This window comes from Bacillus rossius, chromosome 1 (assembly GCF_032445375.1).
Source record: "Bacillus rossius redtenbacheri isolate Brsri chromosome 1, Brsri_v3, whole genome shotgun sequence".
Taxonomy (NCBI): domain Eukaryota; kingdom Metazoa; phylum Arthropoda; class Insecta; order Phasmatodea; family Bacillidae; genus Bacillus; species Bacillus rossius.
The window spans coordinates 139,467,210-139,474,506 of NC_086330.1; positions in this window are offsets into that span (position 1 = coordinate 139,467,210).

The window sequence follows — 7,297 nt, forward strand, 5'->3', positions numbered from 1 at the left end:
ATTTTACTGGCTAATAAACTGTAGGTGTTTTTAAAGGTTCGATTATATATTGTTATCACTGTACAAGTTTACAAATGTATTTATTTTGAGATTTAACAACGTTAGTAATTTTTTTACCACGAAATTTGTTCCCGTGAGCAGTTTAGTCACGTTCGTCTATCGTTACTTTTATCATATTCGTTTTGAGTAGCTGAAGCGCTTGCGTCACATATCGTCACGCGCACGGCTTGCATGTCAGCTTCAGTCACGCTCTGTTTGGTAGTCGTCTGTCTTCGCTGTGAGGACACTGTGGACTTAGCCAGTTTTCTAGCAATTTCCAGCAAATTTTAATTAGAGACATGCCTCGCCTTTGAAAACCGCCAGGAACGGAAAACAAGAAAATAATATTTACCGGAGAATAAAATCCGAACATCGGGGCGTAGTTGCCGCTGGAATCTCGGGAAACGCAACGGCGAGCGGCCTTGGGTTCGAATCCCGATCAATTCCGATCAAAGACACAGTGTAAAAAAACATTTTTAACGTTACAACCAATTTTAATTAAATACTGTTATCGATATATTTATTTTTGTAAGAAATAATTCAAGAAAAAATGCTGAAAATTCTTTAACATACAAATAAATATTGTAATTATCCAAAGGTGTTTGAATTGTTTCAGTAAATATTACCCCTCCGAAACTGGAACTACGAACAAATATTTTTTTTTGTATGAAAATTACAAGAAAAAACGCTGGTAATACTACAGCATCTTATAGGAGAGAAAATATAAAGATAATATTACATTTCTTGAAAGGTGTTTGTATTGTTTCAGTAATTGTTACCACTCAGGAACAGGAATTATTAACAAAGAAACAAGTTATTCGAAATGATCTGTTCATCTCCCGCCGCTATTCTGTGAGACCTAGAGGCAATGTTTTTGTAATGCCACAAGTGATTACGTCAAGAGGGTTGTTCTCAGGAGGAAGCGTCTCTATTGGGGTATTTCGAATTACATGTTGAGACGGAAGGCACGCCTTCGTCTACATATTTTTTTAAATTTAATATTTTCACTTCAAGGTATACTAGTTTGGCACATTGTATTTTTGTAATTCTCTTTCTTTGCTTATAATTATTGGACCGAGTTTATTATCTTCTCAAAAATATTGTCATTTTTAAAATAAATATTTTTGTAATATTTTTATAATTTTTATTAAACAGTGTATGGGGTGCCACCAAAGCAGGAACGGCGTACCGGAAGTGTGCCAGAAGTGTGTGCATGGGTGTGCCACCCTGTGCTGGTACTCATACCAGAATTCCGGTGTTTTTTTTTTACGATGCGCAAGTGGCGCGCTCTGCGCATGTGCGGCGCCCGAGTGTGGAGCTGATCGTCGGAGCCGCAGACGAGTCTGCTGAGTGACGCCAGGTGGTGTGCTCACGTCGGAGAGTAAAATTTCTTTATTTGTAATTTTGTTGCTTTTTTTCCTTGACCCTGTTACTTAAATGTTAAATTTAAAAAAATCAATATTTTTTATTTGAAATTATATATATATATATTTGTATCGAGCAAGGATCGAACCAAGGACTGACCTTGATTGAATGGAATCAAATGTAGGCTGGTAGATGTGGAATTTGTGCTTATTTTAAGATTTTTCACCTAATTTTATTAAATTATTAGTTTTTGCCTAAAATAAATTATTACCATCGAGCAAGTATCAAAACAATGACAGAAACTGATTGAATCGATCAGTATGTAACCCCCTCTATTGCCTGACCGGGCCAGAAAACACTAATAGGGACCAAGCAGAAGGCTGGATTACAATAATAATAAACCCAGGCTGATGGTATTAGTTTATAATATTCAGTTCCAAAAGAAAAATATACACAGTAAATATTCCACATCAGAAGAAGGCATTACTTCAGTTTACAGACTACAACAGTCTTAAAATCATATAAAATAGACACATAAAATAGAATAATCAATGGGGGTCAAGGTCTCTAGCAAAGGGGGCATTCAGGCCGTTCCCCTCCAATTCAACCTCCAGCCTCATAAATTCTGGAACCACCTGCCCCCGTCGTCCGGTGCACCGGTTACACCAGACCACTTAACCCCACTAAAAATCTCATAAAAAAATAATATATATACATAGCAAAATAGAATATATAAACAATCGATATAAAAATATTTAAATTACTTTTTCAGGTACTATTACACACATCAATATCATACACATTAGGTCACTGGCCTATTCACAATAATATATACATTTATAAGCACCAAGATAGAGTTACTGAGTATTTAAGAATGGACCTGCACTTGTGCTAAAATAAATTATAATAAAACACCTATTTTGGTAAAATGCTTCAAGCTGGACTGGCAATAAAGTCTATACCTACTATGTACCTTGTAATCACAATATAATACCACAAAACATTTATAAAATTAATAATCACCTAACAAGTATTATAGTTATACCTAACCAAGAACAAAAGTTTCCTCAGTTCACTATTTACATTACCAATTTACTTTATGAAGATAAACCAGGTGAGCACCAATAAATATAATAAATATAATTTAAATTCCAACGGAATAAAATCAACTTTACTTTAGCAGGAAAGGAAGAATTTTTTTTTTACAAACTAATCCTATTTGTGTGGCAAACCTGACTAAGCCTCAGCATTTCCTAGTCGCCGGATTTTACAGCCGAATGGTTAGTCGACACCAAAAAAGCACAACGAAAGAAAAGCGACACAACATAGCGATCAATCAGAGCATAACTCCACGAGACAAAAAAAATTATTAAATCTGAGGAAAACCTACACATGCCTAGACTCCTAATTAAGAGAGAAATAAATCTTCGATAGATCCACAAAAAAAAAATGTCAACACTTACAGTTTGAAGGAAAACTGATCTATGAAGAAAAATCAAATTGCCCCTATCAATTTACAGAAGTGTCGGAGGAGCGGCCCCATTCTCTCCAGTCGCTGACGTGCCTTGAAGTCGCCGCGCTGACATCACTGCTGCACTGATTTCACAAAACTTCTATTCGTATTCGTAGACTCCAGCTTCTACTTCAATATCCAAGCAGGTAGAACACGGCATCCTCGTAGCAGCACTCTTCATATCTTCATTCGCCATGAAAAACTCTCTCTGCAGTAAACTTCCTTCTTGTCCTCGGCAAAAAATATTATTACAACTTCTGGCACCCCAACGTGTAGATTTATGAGAGCAAAACGTTTTATTCTCGTGATCAGTCCAAAACACAGACGCAGTTCGGCCTCATTTCTTTCTCCACTTGCTTACTCATCGTCACAGTCCCTCGTGAAACTAATGCTGATTGAATTCATAACTCTCGTTAGCTAATCGATGAAAGGTGAGCCTCTATTCCGTTGTACTCTTGTCTCGGGCGCGCAGCTAAAATTTTTTTTTTTTTTTTTTTTTTTTTTATCGTCTCGTCATTTGTTGCGAAAGCTTTCTTCACAGTTAACCGCCTTTTACTCCTCCTCCAACCCTTCTCTTCAGTAGGTACGACATTCCTCGTTTTAGCGACTCGTCTCAACTCACTCCACCAGCTGTCTCCTACCAACTCCTAACACACGCCCACTCCTGCCAATACCTTCACCCAAGCGCTAAATTCCCTCGCGTACCAACAGCACAAAAAAACACACCAGATCGCAACGCCGCGCGACAAAACCAGCAATTAACTCATATCGCCGCGCGCGCTTTCACACAGATAGCGTGCACGTTTTGCGCCCGCGCACATACACAGCCTGAGCAAACACAACGTGGCACTCGAAAGAGTGTCACAAGTATATTAATGGAAGATTTTTGGATGAAGTTTTGAATTTTCCCTAATTTCAAGCTTTATATTTACAGATTTTTAAGATAGCGGCTAAGACTGCTGACGAGATGGCGGATGCCACAATGGTCTGGCGATTGGCACTCTATCGGGTAAAAATTAAATCAATATGGCGAAGGCATTGTCAAGCAGGCGACACGTGTACTATGTGCACTAGCGCTCTTGGTATCGAGTACTGTAAACAATATGGCGGCCGCGATCTCTAGCAGACGATGTTTGTTAACATACGCTCCTAGTTAGAAGTACTGAAAATAAAGATGGCTGCCTCCAGCAGTCGAAAACAAGATGATGGATGTAACATATTAGCTACCATGACATACACATTGGTATTAGTGGCAGTCTGTCGGTGGTCTCCATGGAGGTAGTATCCGACGCCATTTTTATTTTGACCTCACCAGATTCTAACCGAAGACCCCATGAGGTAAGGGTGTTTTTTAATTAAAATTTTATTAAAAATGTATTTAAATAATTTTATAAATTTTGAATATTTTATAATTTTCTAGCATATTATTTACGGATTTTCAGGATGGCAGATGTGACGTCATTATTTGAAATATTGGAATGTTTATTATTAATTTTTCATTAATTAATATTTGATATTATTTTTAAATTTTCCATAGTTTCTTGCTTAATATTTACGGATCTTTAAGATGGCAACCGTAATGAAAATTGCAACGATGTCACAATTCAAAATTTAGTCTCCAGTAAACGACAAGATGGACATGATCTTGGTGGCTTAGGGCAGCTAGACGGCGGGAAATTTAAGCCACTATGAGTAATTTTTGTTTCTTTCAAAGGCAAAATTATTTTTTAGCCATTACAAATTTCAAATTTTGGATTTTTTTTACGGTTTTTTTCCTTTTAAAATGTAATTTGTGTGTGTGTGTGTGTGTGTGTATGTATGTATATATATATATATATATATATATATATATATATATAAAGTTTTGGCGGAATTTCATTTTTCTAACAACTGAAAATTTTCGAATCTGGGCAAAGTTTGAGTCATTTTTGGCAATTGTTGACAATTTTGAAGGTCAAGGTCGTCCAAGATAGCCGTCGTGGCGTCACAATCCAAGATTGTGGACATCGCCTTCACCACCACATCCTGAACCCTACCGCCGGAACTCCTGTTAGATACTACTGATAACAATTATAAATGGTTAATTTATTTGTCAGTTGGGATTAAACAAGACTAATTTTTTTTTAATATGAGTTTTTCATAACATTAACTGAGCATTTGCGTTCCTACAAGCTTTTATTTAATTGAAATTATTGTAAAATTATTTTAGTGCATGTTAAAAATATTTTGAAAATTCTTTTTACGAATATCATGGTTTATTAAGATGATTTGTGGAATAAATTATTTGCGGCACTGGATATTAGTCAAGTGACCTAGTGGACCCTTCGTCGAAGTTATGTAGTTCTTTAGACATTAGTCTAACGGAAAAGTTCCATAGAAATTTCGCTTCCAAAAATTGTAGCTATTCTTTATAAAAAATAAAAGTGAATTTAGAAAGTATAAAAAAATAATTTATAGCTTGGTAATTTAACTGACAATAAATATATCTGCGATATGTAATTAGGGATTTCTTTTTTTTGGTAGTTTATAAAGATTTATTTTCTTTTATTATATTTTTATATCTTGTAATTATTGTTTTATTTTATCTTACATCATAATTAAAGTCTTTATACATCTATCATTAAATTAATTAATATACGTTCATGTGATTTTTAGGTAATATAATATATTTAGAATGAACATTTCAAATATACATCAAGCAGACTAGAAGCACTCGCACACAAACTAGCGATTCTGAGTGTTATATTTCCTGTAAAGCAGATTAATAATTACCATGGAAGATTGGCTTGCTGTTTTTCCCCAAGAAATTAAAACCAGTTGTTACCAAGTTAAGCGATGATAGAATTGTTTGCTGGAAGCGCCGATGAAACTGTGTTGCAAGGTTAGATTGGATGAATTCAAAACCAGTTTGATGCATGTCAGCTGCGCAGTTGTCTGAAGGCAACGGTTGGTCCGACCGTCCATTCGCTTTATAATTTACAAATTATAATCACGTAATTTTTTTATACATTTTAAAATATAAAATTTTTAATGGATTAATTACGGAATTTCAATATGCTAGACGGGACGTCATGATTAAAAATGGTGAAACCCAAAATGACGGAAAGTTAAAAAATAAAGGAATACAAAATGGTGGAATTCAAGATGGCGGCCGGGGTCACGTTCACCAAGGGCGCGGTTCAGGTGTTTTGAAAATTTTCTCTCATTGCGATAGTTCACTGATCATCTATTTTAAATTGTGAAAACGTCTATTGCTGCTTATTCGAAGATCTATCTTTACTCTTGCAGTTAAAGTTATTACTAATTTGATAAAAATATTTTTAGCACTTAAAAGAGTACCTAGAGCATGAGTCAAAACTGCTGTCTCACAATTTAGTTATTTATAGATAATTTTTCATTTATGCATGATATCCAAAAATTTTAAATGCATAACTTTTCTTTAGTATTTTTCACGAAGGCTATCACAGATAAAATTGGTTCAGAGTGCTGCATTATTGAGAAAATAATTATTTTCTTTATTATACTGAATACATGTTATGACAAACTCGACACTTTTAAATGCAAAGAAGTATTAATACTGCTGATATTGTAGGCTAAGAGGTAAAACAAGTTTTACGGATTACTTAGTTATTTTGTGTGTTTCGTTACCACGGTAATTTACTTCGCTACAATTAAAACAAACTGCGTGCCTCAATGGTAAACACAGTTCTGTTCTCGTTCACTAGAATGCGCGGGGAGTGTTGTTGACGGAACGGCGGTCCAGCAGGGAGCGGACGATACTACAGTGTTGCCGCCCGGTTCCTTCGCCCGTTCTGTTCGCGGCTGGCGAGAAGAGAACGAATTAGTATCAAGCAGTGATTTATGTAACACTTTCTTAGGTGCTATTTGGACGTAAGATTTGCTTTCCAAACTTCAGAGATTTTATATGAATTATTTGCTACCATAGTTAGCCGATCCAAACGTAACAAAGGAAAATCTATTAGGGAACCACGATACATTTTAGAAGCACAAACATGTTTAAAAAAAAGGTTAATGTTTAAAAGAAAACAACTATCACTGTTGCAAGAGGCGAGCAGCTTTTTAGTAAGATTTAGAAGAATGACTAAACATTACCATCGTGCAATTTCAAGGAAATGTATACATAGTTTGTTGTTTCATGGGTTCATGGACCCTAAAACCATAGGCTATATATATATATATATATATATATATATATATATATATATATATACACACACACACACATACACACAATTTTATGAACACTATAACAGCCGTTATTTTGTACAAATCACTTCCGAACTAATAAATAAAATAAAAATAGTAGGCCTAATCGAAAATCTTGGTCGAGTTCGTTGGGCAAAATCTGACTGAAAGTAG